This window comes from Talpa occidentalis, unplaced genomic scaffold, assembly GCF_014898055.3.
Source record: "Talpa occidentalis isolate TD23 unplaced genomic scaffold, MPIMG_talOcc4v2.1 talOcc4.5, whole genome shotgun sequence".
Taxonomy (NCBI): Eukaryota; Metazoa; Chordata; class Mammalia; order Eulipotyphla; family Talpidae; genus Talpa; species Talpa occidentalis.
Genome location: NW_023604861.1, coordinates 20,993,803 through 21,015,659, shown reverse-complemented (window position 1 = coordinate 21,015,659; position 21,857 = coordinate 20,993,803). Strand labels below are relative to the sequence as shown.

The 21,857-nt window shown below is 36.9% G+C and overlaps 1 long non-coding RNA gene across 1 annotated transcript in view; it reads right to left on the bottom strand.

The window, feature by feature from the left end:
- The window catches only part of LOC129146900 (uncharacterized), a 43,854-nt gene that overhangs the window by 9,584 nt on the left and 12,413 nt on the right, over positions 1-21,857 (bottom strand). The window contains exons 2-3 of the long non-coding RNA XR_008554261.1: positions 17,698-17,808; positions 14,862-15,025 (exon numbers count right to left, since the gene is read on the bottom strand). This is a non-coding gene — a long non-coding RNA (uncharacterized LOC129146900). The remainder of the gene's footprint in view (positions 1-14,861; positions 15,026-17,697; positions 17,809-21,857) is intronic.

Genomic DNA, 21,857 nt, shown 5'->3' with positions numbered 1-21,857 from the left:
AACTTCTCCAATCATAAAATACCGCTCCTTCCATATTGATTGTGCTTTGGCAACTAGATGCAGTGCTAGGCTTCACTCTGCAAGGTGTTTAAAAAGAAAAACAGGTTTGCCCAGGATTTATCATGTATGGAAAAATGTAATCTCTAAGTAGGCTGTCTGCTAATGTCTGGCATAATGTTTCTTCATAATGGTTAACCCTTTTTCAGGGAGTGGAATAATGCAAACAGTGCCTCTCTCTAGATGGGAACTTTGCTTCATGGGACATTACAGTAAGTGTGTCATCTGTTCTGTGCTGTTGTGCGGGTACTAGCTTATAATGATAATGCAAATCTCCTTTTATTTTTTTGAAGCCTGCTGTGTGCAGGGAATAGAGCCTCCTGCAGCAGGACAGGGAGTAGGGAAGAGTACCTGCAGTGCCTGTGTTTTCTCCTGGTGCTGGGTGCTGGGTGCGCGGCTCACTCACTGTTGCATGTAGTGGGTCAAGGTTTGGGAGCATTTGTTGTCTGCTCAAATGTGACTTGCGTTCCTATTTCCCTCATGAATGGTCTCTGCTGGCGTGTTTCTGATGTGCAAAGAATGCCAGTATCCGCTATCTGAGAGATGACTGGGGTCAGGGAGGGTAGATTCTTGGCATGTGATTGGCAAAACCTGCCTTCTCTCAAGTTGTAGGCTAACTTTTTTGACTGAAATGTTCTGTGTCTGCCTATAAATTTGCTCTACTGCCTATTAATGTCAGAGGAGCTTCATTTTTAATTAGGTAGACTCGAGTCGACTTTGTTTTATGGGGAACGCTCTGCTTTCCCACTACATGATATCTTGATGTATACTTTGTGTAGGACAGGTTATCAGATGATGTCAGTCATAGGAAAGAAGCAAAGTAAGTTTTGAGCATTGTCTATGCTGTGTTTGTTTCATGAAATGTTAGTTAAACTGGATTGCTATAAAGATTTTAATGTCAAAAAGTGCAAATATAGTTTTTTATTTCTATTTTGGACATTCAGAGATCTCTTTCTCTTTTTTAATTATCAGGGGGCTAATCATAAACGTTTACTCTTTTACCTGTATGCTAAATGTATGCCAAAGTAAAACACACATTTCCATCCTATTTTTTAACTTAATTTAAGGGAAAAATACAGGTATTAATTTAGAGCTACTGATGCAATGAAATGGAGGAATATATTTGAGCTATTAGCCATTTCAATCTCCTGCCCACAAATAATTGATGAGTTTCTATTAAAGATTGACACGCTAGCGGAGTGCAACGCATTTTTTACTAGAAAATGCAGCATGGGCAGTGAATATGCATTATTTCTTTCATTCTGTTGCTTCACATTAATAGTTCTGGAATTAAGCTTTATGTTTCTATAGACCTATTGATTAGTATTTAGCTGGAGAAGAACCTGTGCCTCTGCAGGCTTCCCTCCCTTTATAATAATAATTTGAACCCCCTCAACCATTATTCACAGCCTGTTTTCATGTTAGTATTTCAAATATATCAGGTGTTCCTTTGCCTCCTCGGGACTGGGAAAGAATTTAATGCTATGTTGAGAAATTTTAACTTGCCTTCCTAACCAGTAGAGGACCAGGTAATGTCACCCAGGGACTCATCAGGACTTAGGACTAGAATAGTTCCTCCTCGGGGTCCCGGCTCTGAAAATCAGTTTCAGTTGCCAGCATCAATGAAGGGGGGGTCTTGCTTTATTGACTAGTTTGTGCATCTTGAACATAAACCTGCTTTTTAAAAAATACACAGAGACCAGATGTGTATTCTTTACATGCTGTTTTTAATCCCCAAAGCAAAACTTTCATGGAATGGAAAATATATGGAGTCTCAACTCTCTTTTGGGGTGCACTTAAAAGTCTCTGAAGGTTTGTTGCCACCAGTCAGTTCACTGGGGCGTGTACAATTTCACTTAATAAGATTTTACTTTTCTAGTGTTTTTTTTTTTAAACTACCTTCCACCTTGCTTTTTGATCCTGCTCTTCCTCCTTTTGAAAGCAATATTATCAGCAGCATCCCTCTCAGAATGGATAAAAAAATGATTCTTAATGGGACAGAAAGTACTTAGAACCTTTTCAATGACAGGTTTCTAAATTAAATATGCAATACATTTATCCTTTGAACTTTGCTTATCAATGGCACCTACTGAATCTGCTATAAAATACTGCAGGAGTTGTGTAGTTATAGAATCTCCACAAGAAGCTGGAAATATATTTGATTTACACCTCATTTAATTTGGACTGTGCCATGAGAGCCGAGTGGTAGACGAGAGGCAATAGGCATGATTTTTCCTTAAAGTGCTATTTTTAAAATAAAATTCAAGTAGATACCTCATTTCATCTAGGACAGTTCTCTGCTGTGTTTGCCTTCTTAGGAAATCACATACGAGAGGGCATTGAGTGTGTGGTTGACATACACATGTGACCTAAGGACAGGTTCCAGAACATGCATACTTCTGTGTAAACTGAAGGTGTGAATATAACAGGTATATTCAACTCAGATAAAAAGTTTCTGGACCTGAAAACTCAATCATCAAATAATGAATCTGGTTATAATTTTTAAAGGACTGAAAGCTGTATTTTGTGATCTATGACCTTCTTATATGAACTCTATTATATCTTTTGCTTTTTGTGGCCATTTTGGAGAACCAAAATCAATGACACTCACCTTTAATGAAAATCAAACAATACATCAAGCCCTCAAAAGTATTGAAGAAGTCCCAAAAGCATCTTTTTGGATTTTATTTTTAGTAGATAGTGACATATAGTAGGTGGCAAAGGCTAAGGAAAATTTTCTTGGTGCATGTCTGATTTTCTCTGGAATTTATGAATTTTTTTTTTCTGTAGAAAAATAAATAGGTAGAAATAGTTTACCACCATATGATTTGTTTTATCCTTAGGCATTGCCTGAGGTTACTGGAACCACCCTGGTGTTCAGTATCAAAAAGTGAAGTGCACAACAATGAAAATTTTATTAAAATGCATGTTAACCCATTACTGTATGTTCATTTTCAATTCTTTATAAGAAAGCATGATGTATCATTTTGTGTGTGTCATTCTTTAAAAAAAAAAAAAGAGATGAGTCAAGTAAAGGAGCAAATTTAATGGAGGAATTTTATGGGAAACATTATACAAATGGCTGTGTGTGTGATTCCCATTATTAAAATAATTTGTCATTGTATGAAAAAAAGGTATAAATTTCAAGAAAGAGTCTTCTTTAGTTATCTGCCCTTTTTTAATGACAGTGGCTTTTGTGCAGTAAAGACAGACACATTCTCAGGCAAAGCCCATTTCAGGCCAGAATTTCTGAAAGCCCTATTAATGTTTCATGCTAATCAAGGAGAGTGGGAAATAGAGCTGACAGGTGCTTTCTACTCTGCTTATTCCTGTCTTCCTGCATTAGATATTACTAGCTAAAAAAGGGCCGATGGGGTTCTTTTCGAATGCATATGGTAAGAAGGACAAAAATAAAATGAGTGTTGGCTTAAGTTTCCTGATGTTTTCCATCTTGGATGAGCTGATAACATTCTTGGTCATATGAGTGCATTGATTATTAATAAATCTGTTTTACTCTAAACTGTAAGCTCAAAAGGGACCTGCCGTTTAGACCAAACATTCCAGTACAGTGAGCCATGTGTTTGTGTATCTATGAAAGTTCCTTCTGGGGCCTCCCCGGTGGCGCAGCGGTTGAGCGCTGGGTTGCAAAGCTGCCCGCGGCCTCTGCAGCGCCGGTTCGATCCCCGGCTGCTCCCCGGCCACCGGAGGAGGGTCCCACATGGCACGCAGACCTCTCCTGCCGCCCGCTGCTCCCCTCAGCAGTGTACTTCGGTCCTTCTGCCTGCTCTGCTCCCCGCTCTGGCTCTGGTGAATTCTCTCACCCTCCCGCGCTTCTGACTGTACCCAGTGCTTGTATAAATAAATAAATAAATCTTTAAAAAAAAGTTTAAAAAAAAAAAAGAAAGTTCCTTCTGGACGTTCCATGTTAAAATATCACACCTACAAGTCATTTGAGCTTTTTGTCTGTATCTGGCATCTGATAGGTGGATGTGATACGTTTAGTCACTACAGTGTTATCTAGGGACATAATTTAGATTGGAATGAATATGCTTTCTCCTTCCTTCACTAGTATGCTTACACGCTTGTCAAAGCTCAGTGCCAGAATGAATATATTCTATCACATCTTGTCAAAGAAGATTGTATGTCAGTTGAAAGATTTTTGATTGTTGTTTCATATATATGCAATTTTAGGTTGTATATAAGATCTCTTATTAAGTGAAATAAAAATACCTTGTTCTTTTTTAATTATTTTTTATTAATTAATTTTTTTCTTTTTTTACATCATTGTTCATTTTTAAACAATATTTGCTCCCCCCACCCCCTCAGGTGGAGTCCCCATAGAGTGTCCTTCCTCAAGGCACCCGTGCACCATCACCTCAGTCCCCTGTGCTCCTCCCTCCCTCCCTCTGATCCCTCTCCTGCCTCCTCCCCTGCAGTGTGTCTCTGATTTATAATTGTCTATTTTTGATATGTTGTGTTTTGTACTGTTATTTTTTTTTTCACTCTTATGTCTTATTTGGTTCCCCTATATTCCTGCTATAATGAAACCATCCAATATTTTTCTTTTTCTTTCTGGCTTATTTCACTAAGCATAATTCCTTCTAGCTCCATCCATATTGCTGTGAATGACATGAGTTTATCTTTTTTGATTGCTGAATAATATTCTATTGTGTATATATACCACATCTTCTTGACCCAGTCATGTATCTATGGGCATTTGGGTTGTTTCCAGGTTTTACCTATTGTAAATAGTGCTGCAATAAACATAGGGGTACAGGTGGTCTTTTGAATCAAAGTTTTTGTGTCCTTTGGGTAGATCCCTAGGAGTGGAATTGCCGGGTCATGTGGTAGCTCCATTTTTAGTCGTCTGAGGAACCTCCGGACAGCTTTCCATAGTGGTTGGACCAATTTGCACTCCCACCAGCAATGTAGGAGAGTTCCTTTTTCACCGCATCCTTGCCAACATTTGTAGTTGCTTGTTTTTTTTGATACATGCCGTTCTTACTGGTGTAAGGTGGTATCTCAATGTGGTTTTGATTTGCATTTCCCTGATGATAAGGGATATTGAACATTTTTTCATAGGCCTATTGGCCATTTGCATTTCCTCTTTGGAGAAATGTCTGTTAAGTTGTTCTGCCCATTTCTTGACTGGATTGTTTATTTTGTTTCTGTTGAGTCATGTGAGTTCTTTATTTATCTTTATGGTCAGTCCCTTATCAGTTGAATGGGGTGCAAAGATTTTTTTCCCAATCAGTGGGGTGTCTCTCTGTTTTGGTTAATGTCTCTTTTGCTGTACAGAATCTTTTCAGTTTGATGTAATCCCAGGTGTTTGTCTTTTCATTAACTATCTTTGCTTTGGGTGATGAGTCTTTAAAGATGTTATTGCAATGTATGTCTTGTAGTGTTTTACCTATATTTTCTTCTATGTATTTTATGGTTTCAGGTCTTATGTCCAGTTCTCTTATCCATTTTGAGTTGATTTTTGTGCATGGTGAGAGGTACTGGTCTAGTTTCATTTTTTTGCATGTGGTAGTCCAGTTTTCCTAGCACCATTTATTGAACAAACTGTCCATGTTCCATTGCATGTTCTTTGCTCCTTTGTCAAAGATCAGTTGTCCATATAAGTGTGGTTTTATTTCTGGGCTCTCTATTCGGTCCCATTGGTCTGTGTGTCTGTTTTTGTTCCAGTACCAAACTGTTTTAATTATTGTGGCTTTGTAGTATAGCTTGAAGTTTGGAGGTATGATAGCTCCTTTCTCCTTTGTTTTCATCAGGAGGGCTTTGGCATGTTTTTTTGTGGTTCCATATGAATTTCATCAGTATTTGTTCTGTTTCTTAGAAGAATGCCATTTTTTTATTGGAATAGCATTTAATCTGTATATTGCTTTTGGTAGGATGGACATTTTAATAATGTTAATTCTTTCAATCCATGAGCAGGGGCTGTCTTTCCATTTCTTTGTGTCTTCTATTTCTTTTAAAAGTGTTTCGTAATTTTCTTTGTGTAGGTCTTTCATCTCTTTTGTTAGGCTTATTCCCAAGTATTTGATTGTTTTGTTTCAATTATGAAAGGGATGGTTTCCTCGATTTTTTCTTCAGACTGATTGTGTGTTGATTTTGTATCCTGATACTTTACTGAACTGGTTTATTATTTTGAGTAGTTTTTCTGTGAAGTTTTTAGGGTTCTCTATGTATATTATCATATCGTCTGCAAATAGTGATAGTTTTACTTCTTCTTTCCCTATTTGGATTCCTTGGATGTCTTTCTCTTGTCTTATTGTCCTGGCTAGAATCTCCAGTATTATATTGAAGAGCAGTGGTGAGAGAGCACATCCTTGTCTTGTTCTTAACTTAAAGGAAAGACCTTCAGCCTTTTCGCCATTGAAAATAATATTGACAGTGGGTTTGTTGTATATGGCTTTTATCATGTTCAGGTATATTCCTTCTATCCTGAGAATTTCAAGGGCCTTCATCATAAATGGATGTTGTAGTTTGTCGAATGACTTCTCAGAATCTGTTGATATTATCATACAATTTTTATTTTTCTTTTTGTTGATGTGTTGGATTACACTGATCGATTTTTGTATGTTGAACCATCCTTGTGCCCCTGGGATGAATCCCATTTGATCATGGTGTAAAAATACCTTATTCTTATAGGAAAACTTTCATTTATCCTAATATTATGTGCTTAAAAATATGTTAGCATGACTGAATTTTCTACATCTTTTATTCATAGAAAAACTTTTTTTTCTTAAAGTGTATTTAGACATGCCATGATCATGGTGTAAAAATACCTTATTCTTATAGGAAAACTTTCATTTATCCTAATATGTGCTTAAAAATATGTTAGCATGACTGACTTTTCCACATCTTTTATTCATAGAAAAACTTTTTTTTCTTAAAGTGTATTTAGACATGCCATGAATTATTACCTTCAACTTTAGCTATTGAGTCTGCCATTTTACGGCACCTGGTGTCTACCTTAGGGAGGTGGCAGGTGACATATGGTGCCTTTGGGATAGAATAAAATATCACTATGCAAACTTTCAAGTAATAAGTGTGAGGTCACAAAAATATGCTGGTAAAAGAACAAACTATAGTTCCTTATACTTAAGAGAGATAGAAATGTTTGAATGATTTTACCCCACTTGAAAACAGAAACTTTCATGATCAGTTGCCTGAAATTAATTAAAGCTGTTTTATGACAAGCACATAAATTAAACCAAATCAGTTATTTTAGTTATGGTTCTTATCAGCATACCGACACAGTGTTTTAAAACTTTCTTTTTTTGCCTCTCTGTGGGAAATACTTTTTGGCCATGGCTGTGTCCCCAGACTATACCCGACTGTGGAAATAAACTTGTGTGATTTAGAATAATGAGAGTCAGCATTCTGTTCTCCTCCACTTTGTCAGATATTAGCAGGTCTTAACTAGATTTTGTAGAGTTAACCTGAAAGAAATAGTTTCACATAAAAAACCTTGGAATTCCAGTATTAAACAAAATCATATTATTATTCAAAAAATCTAATGAAAGTGGATGTTAATGTTGGGGAGATGGACATTTTAAAATCTGAAGAAAGTTATAGACCATTTCTTGAAGAAGTTATATACACTCAAAATTTGGTATATGGTATAAAGGAGGGGTCCACAGATTACGTACAACCTATATATATATATATATGGGTCCGGAGACTGCAGGTTTAAAAATGTTTCCATTAAACAACCCAAATGCCCAAAAATAGATGACTGGATCAAGAAGATGTGGTACATATACACCATGGAATATTACTCAGCATTCAAAAAAGGTAAACACATGCAATTTGCAGCAACATGGATGGAGCTGGAAGGGATCATGCTCAGCGAAATAAGCCAGAAAGAAAAAGAAAAATACCGGATGGTCTCACTCATAGCAGGAATCTAGAAAACTTAAATAAGGGACGAGGAAAAAGAATAACTATAAGAAAGAAAATATCAAAATCAACAACTATGAACCAGAGACACTCTATGGGGGTTGGGGGCGGGGAAAGGAGAGATTGGGGTCCAAATAAGGGGGTTGTAATTGTATGGGGAATATAAAAATAAAAATTAAATAAAAAAAAGTAAATGAACAATTTAAAAAATTGTTTCCATTTGTATCCACCTGGTTAATATTGAAAACATAATTTAGCTCAAAATTCACCTTGCATAACATGCATTTACTTATTTATTTATTTATTTTGCTCAGACTAAAGGCAAATGGATCCAAAAGTAACATGTTGCTTTATTCCTTTCTCTTTGATCAAGCCTGGACACTTGCTCATAGTTTATCATGCTAAAGATGGTAGTCAAAGATGTTTTAAACCAAGAAATGAGACCTTAACCCAAAGTGCACAATTGTTTAGTTCTGTGAGGACTAGTGCCAAAAAAAGGCTGGTTGTGCAAAACAAGAGATGCAGCTTTTTGTTTCTAACATGGAGACTTGTGTCTCCTAGAACTTTGGTCCAGCTTTGTCCTTGGACCGTGTGGGAATTCAATTCCTTTAGGTTTATTCTTGACTACACCTTCTAGAGTGGCACACAAAGTTGCTTTGGATGATGGGCCTGTCAATATCATAAATAACTTTCATCAGGCCCAAAAGTTCCCACCTCTCTTAAGACTGTTGGTTTCGTTTCCAAATTGATTTCCTTCTCTGCTCAGTCTAGTGTCTGTCATATAACAGATACCCAACAAAAACCAGAGAATGAGTGAGTGAATGGGTGAAAATAGAGTTGACGGGGCAAGAGAGCATCTCAGTGGCAATGGGAAACTTATCCACTGAAATAACAAAATGCAGATATTGAAATTGTCCCTCAGAGGTTATCATAACTAATTCCCATTTGGTTTAGGTCATATAAAATTTGCAAAAACATTTAAACAATGTTTGTTTTTAATTTCTTTTCTCCTCTTCTATGTATTTCTTTGAGTTTCTAAATGTTCAGTTCGTATCTAGTCAGAGGCTGGCAGTTTGTGAAATACAAGTAAATTTAAAAATGTTAACTACAGCAAACTTTGTCAGCTATTCAAACGATTTTGAAATCCTAATGATAAGCAACACTTAAATTACATAAGTAAATATGACTCTTTCCTAACAATTTCTAGAAATATAGCAAAATTAAATTTTCTGTTTTAGCACATAAAACTAAATACACAATTATTAGCCATATGCAATCTTGACTCTATATTGAAACAATCTATAATTCTAAAGTGATCATCTCTTGACCTAAATGTCTAATATGTAATTGGGTTTGCAGTGAATAAACAGCATTAATCAGCCATACTTCACTTGATTTTCTTCTTCTGTTCTGAACCATCTTCAATTCAATTTGTATCACCTTTCTTTCCATGGAAGACAGAAACCATCCTACTATACACTGGCTTTTCCACTCTAGCTTTGTGTATAAGTTTTGTATTTTTTTTAAATTCTTAAAGACCTAGCAGTGTCTCATTGCCTTGAACTTACATTATTTTTTAAAAAGAACAGATATAAAATAATGCTTCAAAGATGACATGAATTTTATTTAGAATTAGATATTTGGCAGCTGATTGCAAAAAGGTGCATAGTGCAAGAATATAGTCAAGTTTCCATTGGATAAGCCATCAATATGTGTAAGGCTATCATGGTAAGAATTAGATTTCTCTGTCTTTCCTTAGCAAATGTAAAACAGTCCATTCCCTCTGACAGTCTATATTTTAAAGCTCTATTTTTTTTAAAGGTGGGAGGAGGGTTAGTTTCAGTAGCTTCACCCTCCCACATACCTGTCATTTTCTTTAGAAAAGAAAAGCCATTTCCAGAGCATTACTGTCATTTCTAAACCAACTAAACACAGTCTCCTAACAGCCACAGAATCCCCTGATAAGGACAAATAGATATATAAAGACAAGCATTAAGATTGCAATGTCATACCCCAGAAGCAATTTCCATGTAGTTTCCCAAAATGGGAAAAAAAAAAAAAAAACTCACTCTGGTTGTCAGGCACATATCAGAAGATAGAGTGGCATTCTGGGAGACTCTAGGCAAACCTGGAAACAATGACAAGCCCATTTGTGATGAAGAATCAGTTCCTAGCAAGTGTAAGTTCTGTCACTATTTTTTTTTATATTTAACAAAGTTTATTTAAGGTTTGGGTATAAAGGAATGAGTGTAATATATGGGGAAGAATTAATAATTTGCTCCTAAATCCAGATTCACTCCTAGGTAAAGTACAAGTTTGGTCCCACTTTCCTTTATTTTTTTTTTAAATTTAAATTTTATTTTTATATCTCAGTATTTATATTTCCAGTGTGGGCCATCTCTAAATGAACAGCAAGGTGAGAGATCCCTTTCTCAATGACAGAATGCCCAGCAATACACAGACTACCTCCACCTGGACCTTAGCCATATGACCAAGAGAAGGGCTGAAGTTCCATAACCAGCAACTAGGAGAGCAAGTCTCCCCCCAACAAACTTACAAAGCATGTTCTTCTGAATTAGACCTGCAGTCAACATGAGGGCACTGTTGGTACTGAAGCCCCTGATATGCGTAACAAGTTAGATTAGTTTGATTTTACATTTCTTAGTCCCTTCTGCCAAGTTTAAGAACTCATGTCCAGTGGGAGGAGAACTAAACTAACACAAGAAGATATGTGCCTTTTTTCATATTCAAGTCTGGTTGTCAAAGTCATGCAAGCCAATAGATTAGCTCTTACTGACCAGATAATCAAGATATTTGATATTCATAATTGGAAGGGGATCAGAGTAATGCAGTAGAAAATGAAATAGCCAATACAGTAGAAAGAGAGTAAACCTGGAACGTAATCTTAAAATGTCTATTTAAGGCACTGAAATCTAGGAAACTGTTTAAGTAACTGTAATAAATCATTAATGAGTGAGCAGTAAAAGACTTTAATCATTAATTAACCATGTATTAACTGTAGAAAATATTAGTAATTCATTCTTAATGCTGCTCATGATAACTGTAAAATTAAGTGCTTATGGATTCATGTAATTAACTAACTTATTTTCTACTTAAGTTTTAATAAAACTATAATTAAGTTATTAGAATTTTACTGCTATTAACCATCTAAACAGCATGGTGGATTACATGATGATTTTCAAACTAACCTTGCTACCTTTATGTTCTGCTTACTGTTAAAGTGCTGTTGTATACAAATGTAGGTTTATCTAGCTGGTAAAATATTGCCAAACTGCAACTTTGATGTAACCATTCATTTTTGTACAAACATAGAAACATTTTCTTTTTCTTTTCAAGTGTCTGAAAAGAACTTGTATCTCATGATTAAATGGCCTTATTTTATTGAAACAACTGTAGAATTGTTTTTCTAAAACAATGGTCATATAAATATTATTCCCACTGGTATATAGAAGATACTTAAGAGAGTTTTGGCATGTTTTAATCAAAGCTTTCCACTAATACCATGTTTTACCTGTCTTGATCAATCATTTTTATTATAATAGGACAATATATAAAAATGAAGATATAATGTTTAATTCTTATACAGTTGACATCAGCCATATTGGTAAAAAAATTTCATCCTGAGAAACTAAATCCCATCCTATCTATTCTTGTGATAAAATTTCCTGAAAGGAGATTTGAATTCACTAGATTATCCCAAATAAATAATGTAATATTGCATAAACTAAGGGAGGAAGAGTAAATTGTGGGCTTAATATTATTTTTGTCTTCTAGTTAATATTATAACAATGATTCTTAGTAATTATATTTGTGGAAAACAAAATATATAAGTTAGTTATGTGTCAGAAGTGTGAGACAATTAATTACTGTAGACCCAAGTATATATTATAGTAAAACATATTAACATTCTTAATCAAAAGTTTACAGAAAATAAATATTTTAATGACCATTGGAACAATGAAAATGTTTTCTATCAGTGTTCTTGTCTTTGGAGGCTCTGAATCAGACTGTAAAAGGGGAATAAATTGAATAGGAGCAAATCTGAGTTACATTAGATTAATTATTGGGTGTTCAAAGGTATTGAAGGCAAAGGGCTGTGTTTATAGAGTCATAAATTGCCATCACAAAGAGTTGGCCCTGTGGCCTTTGTCATACTTGTCAATCAATCCCCAACACCTAATCAAGTGGTAAGCAGGGGGACAAATACCAGAGGGTAAAACACAGAAAATGGATTTGTTGGTCTCAACAAGACTGCATTCAGCTTGATGACTACCAAGTCACGCGCTCCACCTTTTTCCCTACAGACGAAATGTTTTGGAACTATCATAGAGACAATGTCATTGTCAGGATGTCAAAAATTCCTTTAGCCCTCTTTAAAATTAAGCTTTGTATATGAGTAAGCATAAATTGACTTTAATAAAAACTATTCTGAGAAAAATGACAAAAACCTTTTATGAAGTTTGGTAAGCAGAATTATTGTTCATGGCTTCCAGAAATAATGCGCCCCAGAAATGTCATGCTATAACCTGAGTGAAGTTTGCTTGCTTTCATGGAGTGAGAGCTCTTCATATGATATATCCTTTCCAGGGAGGTGAACTTTACCATTAATGACGAGAGTCAGATTAATAATAGTGAAAGTAGGGTGCTAATGAAGCTAAAGTTAGAACTATAGTCCAAGTGGGTTTGAGCAGAGAAACACTCTATTCCCAGACAACTGAGTATATCGCTGAATTTGTCAATTACCAAAAGCAGAGTGAGGGAGTTGGAGACCAGTTGCAATAGCAGCCATCGCTGGGCAGCCAACTCCAGCTGCAAGCCCAGGTTGTTTGGCAGTACACTCTGCTTCACCAAGAACTAAGGTCCTGAATAGTGACTCAGGTTCCCAGAAGTAAGAGGTTAGAGTAACAGGTCAACTTGACTTACCAGCCAAGTTACCCAAACTCACTACTAAGGGAATGGACAAAACAGGGAGTTTTATAGAACATGATGAGTACTAAATGACTTTTACATATTAGGAGTACTGATTCAACAGAAAAAGCAATTTAAAAAAGATATTTGATTTCACTGTCCAGTCACATGAAAATAATAGCATTGGATTTTTTACTACAGACTTTTCGTATTAGCACTAAACTGAGCTCCTCCAAGCCCACGTCACTGTAGTTTTCAGCTTAGACATTTCAGAGCTTGTCACAGAGCTTACTACCCTGCAGCTTATCACATATGACATGTAACTTTATCTTTTTCTAGTGATCACATAGAAAAAAGAAACAGGAAATTAACTAATACATGCTTTGTTTAATGTAATAGATTCAAAATATTATCCTTTCAACATAATCAATTAAAAACTAGCTTTTCTGTTGTTTGTCAATCAGTTATAGAACATCTCAACTCAGACTGGTCATAATGCAGGTGCTTGAAACATGTGGCTAAAGACATCAGTTATATATGCTCAGGTCATCATGTGACAAGATTTTAGGAACAATGAATGAGTGAGTGAGTGCATGTTGAAGTAGATATGAAAATTAATCACTAAGTTTATTTTGTAGACAGATTATAAACCTCTGAGGTTTTTTTTTTTTTGTGTGTATAAAGTGTAAGTTTGCTGTGAGGATTAGATATTTGCAGCTAAATTTATGTCTTATGTTGAACCACCTAAATATTACAGTGTTTCATATTTGGATTATCAGCTAATCCAAAAAAAAAAAACTACCAATTATTTGTACCTAGATTCAAAAAATATTTCCTAGTTATTAATTTGAAAATATGCCACTAAATAAAATGCTGTATTGCTATTTAGGGGAAAATATGGGCTTGTCTAGGCTTATTATTTATTACATTATTTATTGTAATCTGAAAATAATACTAAGAACATTTTCCAATGCAAGTCAAAAGTACATTTCAGAGCAATTTATACTAGAACAATTATGCAGCTACTGCTTTGGTCAGAATATAGTTTCAGTGTGGTAGTAAATAAACTACTGTGCTCTACATTGCCATCCAAAGGTTTACACCTTACAACTAATAGCAGTTAATGTCAACCACTTTTAGCCCAGCCACATTCTCAATGTCAGGATTTATCTCCCTACCTCCCAGTATAATTGAAAGATTCATAAAGAAGGAAGATATTCTGAAGGAGAAGTTTAAAGACATCTTTCATAATATGTTATCTTATAAAGTATGTTCTATATGTTTATTATAAAATTATGAGCCAGGTAGAATTCTATGACCTATATTAAAAGACATTGCATAAAAATATTTCAAGAGGGGAAGGGGAAAAATAATTTTTTACAGAAAGAATATTATTATTTAAAAAGTACAATCACTAATCTGGAAAATGTTCTGCCAGAGAGAAAGTGATATTAATCCTTTTGTAGTAAGATCAGTGGGAAAGAATCTTTTGTATTATATTCATGTAAAGGCGCTTAGCCAGAACAGGTCAATCATTGCACTTATACTCCAAATGTATATGAATGATCTAAATAGCCTGTTACCTTTCCACCTTCTATTTTATTCACTAAGCCTCATCATAAATATTGAAACGTGAAACCAAGGATCTAGAATACAGCAGCTACACTGAAGCCATTATTCTCACATCATTTTATTCATCTACTACACTCTCCAGTAACTGTCAGAACTTTTAGTGGATGAATTTTATAATTAAATTTTCATGAATTAAATGACAACATATTATGTGATAATAAACATTTTTAAGGTCTTTCTGCCAAAATCTAACAGTTGTGTGGCCAACCACTTTATTGAATTAAAGTGTGTACAGTGGCTGTATAACAGCCACTGGTCTGGTTCTTAAATTAGTAAATAACTTTTCTCCAAAGCAGCTATTTTGCTTATTTTAATTTATATTTTGCGCTTCTTACCTTAATACAAAGTCGAGTCTAACTGTATTTCTGCAAAGTAAATATAGTAGTTCTCAGAGTTGGAGAAATTTTGTGATTTTTTTTCCTTTCCAAATACACAAGTCATCCTGTGCAGTAAAGCCTGCTTGTCAATGCACATGTCATCCAACTTTAAAAAGAATAGTCTGAGAAAAAAATAAAAAGTAAATTATTTAAGTGGAGTTGTAGAGGAAGCTTGAAAGAATTCTGTTTGGAAGGTTTCTTTGCTTCTCTCTGGCAATGGAAGGGAGAGTCTGGCTCTCTCACTAGTGAGCTTCTGTCATAACTGGGGCTGACAGTTCACATTGAAAATTCTGTTTTCTTCCTTCCCAGGAAAGAAAGTCAAAGTTAAGTCAACAAACTGTTGTTGGCAAGTGCCTCACTTTTGTTTCCTTTTCTTCAAATTAGCCATCTGGGTTTAGTGCAATATTTGTGAATGGTTTTCCAGGATTTGGGACCAAAAAATTGAGTAGGTACTAAACACAGGGGGAAAAAAAAGTAGAGAGAGGCGCTTTGTGAGGAAAAGTGTGGTTACATGAGTGCAGCATTTTGGATGAAGAAAGTAAATTGAAGTAGTATTGTGAAGAGACTGCCTAATCAGAACCACTGTTAAAATAACAGCCAATGTTTTTTGTCTGGGAATAGTAGAATTTGGCAATAAACTATCTTAGTGTGCTCTATTTCATTTGAGTTGTCTGTCAAAATTTTATAGCTACTGAATTTTGGTAAGTTTGGCACACAGATAATTATAGGGAACTCAGGAATGGGTTAAAATTGTATTGTACAGTATTTTTTCCTTGTGCACAGATGATCGGACAGTCTATGTTTTTATTTTACCATTCAAAGTTATCCTATCAAAGTGTACTTCAGGATCACTGTGATGAACTTTTCTAAAGTATTTACAGAGTAAATGTACTGCATTCCAATGAGTACCACTGATGGAACTTATTTTACAAAAACCTAATTTATAAAACCCCAAACCTAATATAATAGATGAACAGATATGGAAAAGAGGTGATATTAGATACATGTCTATGGATATGTATCTCAAATAGGAAAAGTGATTATTTTACAAAAGGATTCACCTCACATTTAGGAAAGTCCTTTGCATATTAAATATAAAAATTTAATTTTCTGACAATCAGTTATCCTCTAACTTTGGGGAAATGTTTTATTTATGCTTCAACGATGTTACAGGCAATTTTATAAAATATTAAATCATTACCAATTCCATTACAATCGGGGGAGCGACTAGTTGCATCTATATTATATCTGCAGTACAGACAGGCACGAGAGATGGGTAAACATATAAAACACCTACCTATAGATTTTGTGTTCATTTAATGTACACATTTATATACGTTGATCACATGTACGTGTAACTGCGTTGTTCCACTAACCAGACTTATCTGTAGATAATACAGTATTTGCAAGACCAGTTCATTAAGGTTAATTTGTTCAAAAATATTAGAATCATTAATTTCTGGCTTATAGCTAATGGCTGTTCTCAGCCAGTGACTTGCTTCATCATTAGTGACACTGAGATTATAACTCACACCCAACTGTTTTTACACTATCTAATAGAATCAATTGATGCAATGGTTGACAAGACACTGTTTTGCATTTTGTCATCACACTAATGCACATGGCTTAAAGGCATTGGCATCCATAATGTGGGGCAGTTTTGTAGGAGACTAGAATAGGCTGAAGCTGCAAGGGCCATTTTCATAAAATATTAATGAAATTGAAAAATACACTGGGGTTGAAGGCTTGTCTGCTAAATGTAAGGTAAAATCTATTCTGTTCTGCTTTCTGATGACTGTAATTAGCAGCCCTAATTAAAAATTCAAACCTTGTGTATATTTGAAAGCATGAATCTTAGCTCGCATCGTGTTTATTTCCTTTACAAAGTATTTTATTTTACAACACTAATTGAACAGGATCCTTCCTAGTCCGACAGCCTCAGCTGGCTGGAGCCAGTTTATGTAGCCAGTCTCTCAAGACTACTTCCTTTTGTAAGCAATAAAACATCTTTAAAAAACATGTATATGCTCTCTATGAGCCATTAACTCTGTGCCACGCAGCACCAGGCTGGTCCTCTCGTCACACATTGTTTTTTCTTCACTTAAATGTGACCTCTTTGAAGAGGCTGCTTTTTTCTGATCTTCAATATTTAATGTGGATTTACTTACATTAAATGACCACCTTACTGAAGGAACGAAGGCCCACTTCTGACATTATTTATGAACAGCATACACTGTGCAAAATATGGAAGGAATTGCCCGGGAATGCCTATTAGTTCCGGTAGAAAAGTCCACTTTTTAATCATTGTTTTCTGAAGCTATTTTGAAATTTGTGGTCAGAATGTTGGCGTCTCACAGGAGAATGTGCGACAGCAACTGATGTACAAATTGATTAGAGTCGTGTTACTTAGAGAAAAGAGCGGACGGGTGGAGAGAGCTGGGCCAGAGCTGGCCATGAGGCCAAGGCCAGATCTTGCAAAAATAAGGTTTGTTTCAAATGATGTCTGTTAACTATTTGCAAGTAGGACGAGGAGGAAAGAGAGGCAGGGGGTATGGAGGAAGGAGGAGAGAAAAGGTGCAAGAGAGGAACAAAGAGGAAGAATAAGGGGAAATGGGAGAAAGAAAGAAGCAGGAGGTGGTGGGAGAGGAGGAAGAAGATACAAAGACATTTGAATTATTCTCAAAATAATTTAGGAAAGGTAACAGCTGTCTTTTGTTTGGTTCGCCCAACCTTTCATCCCTGGACCTTAGTTCTTCAGCTGTAAAATAGGAAGGATTATCATTGTTTTACTTACATGTTTCATCTACCGAAGTGGACAGACATCTAGATCTATGAAAAGACTTGGACGATTCTAAATCGACATGCAGAGAGCAGGGATTCGCTAGTCCATTCTTTCTCTACAAGACTTTCAAACCATGAGCAAAAAAATGAAAGCAAACGGTGATCAATGCTATTAGAACCACACTTGACGTCTGTGCAACCCACTTTACATAACTCATTCACTAAATTAGCTTTGAGGATTCCAAGGAAATGTCCAGAGAACAACAAAATATGTCTTTTCTTTTTATGGCTTCCAGAAGTTCTGATCTGATTTTCCGGGGGACTCCAACCCCATTATACTGTTGGACTTTGCCAGAGTGAAAAAGTTGAATATTACTTTGGACTGAAAATATTATAATTGCTTATCTGCCAATCCTTTGCTTAAAATGATTGAATGAATAAATAAGCAACTATGTTTGATAGGAAAGATTTACAGCACTATTAAAAACTGATATTTTTCTATTTGGAAATTAAACAGATTATTTCATACCTCTGCAAATGATTTAATTTATAGAATCCTGTAGCCCCTGCCTGGGGCATGGGATCTATATTCCTTGCACATGGAGATTTCTCACCAAAGGAAATGAAAGTTTTCCTGGTGTAAGGAGTATTGAACATGAGGCTATTAAGAGGATATGAGGCCTGCTAATATTTGGATTATCGATTTCTTCAACTGACAAATGTTACAATTCACCCCCCTTCCACAAATACACATTTACTTAATCTATTGGCAGCAAACTGCTTTCTTTTCCATCTGAAAGGGCTGGGGTAGAATTAAGTTTTTTTTTTTTATATCATGGCAGAGAGTCTGACCCAATGATCTTAATATAATTTTTTTTTCCATTGATGTAACATAGGTTTATAACCCTGTGTGTGATGCAGAGATCAGGATTTCATGGATGCCTGGAGGGGAATGGAAAGAGGTGGTGGGTAGAAAAGTGGGAGGTGATGGATAGAGGAACAGCTAGGTTTCCAAGCCCAGGGGAATTCATTCCCAGCATTCTTTTAGGCACATAGCACTGAGCTGGGACAATGTTGCTATCAAGCATGATGTATGACAGATCTGAAAGATATATTGACACATGTCCCATCCTTGTGCTCCTCTTCCTAAGGGACTTAGAGGGTGGGGAGAGTCCTCGCTGCTGAATAGAGTCACCAGCAAGAGTCAGCCTTCCATGGGGCTGAGGACAGACTCCTTTCCTCTCGATGCCCAGGCAACAGGCAGCATCACCTCCCCAGCCACACAAGGAAACACAGCTCAGCCCTCTCCTCCCTGTCTGTGTTCCCGTATCATACCAGAGGTCTGGCCGTAAGTGTTTATCTTCAGCTCTGCTTTCCAGCCTAAGTGTACTCTGTCTCCTCTATCCACAAGGCTCATCCCAGCGGGCTCTCTTCCAAGGAGCATCCCTATGCAACTCCCAGTGGTATTAGAAATCCTCAAGTGCTCCTTGCTGCTGCTTGCCAGTTCCCCTTGAGCCACCCCACCCCACCGCGAGAGCAGCCTGGTCGCCAGAAAGCTTGATTATGGTGACAGCTAGTTCGCTTGTCTGGGCAAAGAGGCTCAGCCTCCAAGAGTTCAGAATATCAGCCACTGCTCCCTCCCTCTGGTCACTAGCCTCCACTCACTTGTTGCAAAATAAGATGCTTGATAGGTGGTGCTAAGATGTGTGACAAGAGTTGGTTACACTCACTGTAGGTTTGTGGAGTTTTTTTGATTTGCGGATGGAAAAGTGGGGAGTTTTGAGTTTAATCCTCCATTTGGTAAATGGGAAATGTCAACATCTCTCACGACATAATTTCAAAACTAACTGAAAGGCCAGTGGAGGTTCCAGCCCTCAAGTATATTTTCTTCCCTGCTTCCCCTCCCCTTATAATTCTTATCACACTCTAATTCTTTTTTAGAAGTAGGTGAGGATCTAATTGTATCAGTAGAGATTCAAAAGAGTTAAACCTTCTATTTGCTTTCTCAAAAAAAAAAAAAACAAAAACAAAAAACAACCCTGTGTGGATGGCCAGCAAACATATGAAAACAAGCTGATCATCACTGATCATTAGAGAAATGCAAAATAAAATCACAATGAGATACCGCACACCTGTGAGAATGGCTCATAACAAAAAAATGCCAGAAACAGTGTTGAGAGGATATAGAGAAAAAGGATCCTTTGACACTGTTGGTGGAAATGTAGACTGATCTGGTCCCTGTGGAAAACAGTATGGAGTTTTTCCACAATATTAGAAATGGATCTACCATGTGACCCAGCAATTCCACTCCTAAGTATCTACCCAAAGAATATAAAACACCAGCTAGATGGGATATATGTGCTATGTTTATTGCAACACTATTTGCAATAACCAAGCTATTATAAGTGCTCCCAAACAGATGAGGGGGCAGATGTGGCATATTCACACAATGGACAACAGCTTTTGACTGAAATTTGTGACATTTATAATAATACAGATGGAAATGGAGAGCTTTAAGCTAAGCAAAGTAAGTCAGAGGGAGACAAATACCTGATAGAGAAATAAGACAAAGTGTCAGGAAAAAGCCAAACCAACCACAAATCCTGGATTCTGACTATAAGACTGCAGCTACTGGAGAGGGAAGGCACGGGAGAGAAGAAAGTAAGGAGTGAGCACAATAGAGCATGGTGAAGGACTATGGGCATTTAGGTGGAGGATGCAGTAACAACACCTGAAGGAGGAGGTCTCATACCTCTAAATCATATGCAGTATTGTAAACCAATGCAAACTCAATTAAAAATAAACTATTTTTTAAAAGATTTATTTTTATTTATACAATAGCTGGGGTACAGGCCAGAGGCACGGGAGGGTGAGAGGATTCACCAGAGACAGAGTGGGGAGCAGAACAGGCAGACTGACAGAAATACACTGCTGAGGGGAGCAGCGGGTGAGACAGGAGAGGTCTACCGCATCATGTGGGTATCTTCCTGGTCAGCTGGGAATTGAACCCACACTGCAGAGGCTGTGGACATCTTCACAGCCCTGGGCTCAACCCACTGTGCCACTGGGGAGGCCCATAAACTAATTATTTTTTAAAAAATTAATTCCAAATATTATCTTCCTCCCTTTGCCTTTTTTGTTCCATCAAATGCCTGCTTTCCTTATGGGCATGAACTCAAATAGAACTAAGCAGAAAGCAAGTAAACTGACTGAACTAACACCTTTGTGATTTATGAAGGACTTTCTCTAACTGTGGGCAGCTTAACAGGCATCTCCTCAAGAGAAGCGGTTCGAAGAAAGGAGGTTTGCGCCAGTTTCCCTGCCATATGAGTTGAAGTCACAGGCTTCACTGTGAAGAATCTGGATGGAATGAGAATGGAGGGATGTTAGTGGAGTAGAGGCTTCTAAAACCACTAACTGAACTTTCATGTGTGGTTCCTGTGTGGCTGGGCCTCATGGATGAGTTATCCATTTTGTATGGTCATAGGCTCACATTGGAGGATTTCCTGCTCAGAGGATGAAGAAAGACTGGGTGTTAGCAATGTTCATGATTGTCATGGGGAAGAAAACAGTTGGTCTTGTGTTGACCTATGCAGACTGAGAATCTCTTTTTTTGGCCAGTAGAGCGTATTTGAGGATTGTTTATTATGTTTATTGTAAATCCATGGCAGGGGGAGGGGGAGCAGGTAAGAACACTTAATCCTTTTTTTTTAAAGATTTATTTTATTTTATTTTATTTATTTTTTATTTATTTATACAAGCACTGGGTTCAGTCAGAAGCGCGGGAGGGTGAGAGAATTCACCAGAGCAGTGAACAGAACACGCAGACTGATGAAATACACTGCTGAGGGGAGCTGTGGGCGGCAGGAGAGGTCTGCACACCATGTGGGACCCTCGCAGGCAGCCGGGAATCGAACCGGCGCTGCAGAGGCTGAGGGCAGTCTCACAGCCCAGCATTCAACTGCTGCGCCACCACCGGGGAGGCCCCAGGTTTATTTTATTTATGCAAGAATCGGAGTACAGGCCAGAAGTGTGGAAGGGTGAGAGGATTCACCAGAGGCAGAACGGAGAACAGAACAGGCAGACTGACTGAAATACACTGCTGAGGGGAGCAGCGGGCGAGACAGGAGAGGTCTGCTCGCTATGTGGGTTGCTCCGAGGCCGGAGGGGATG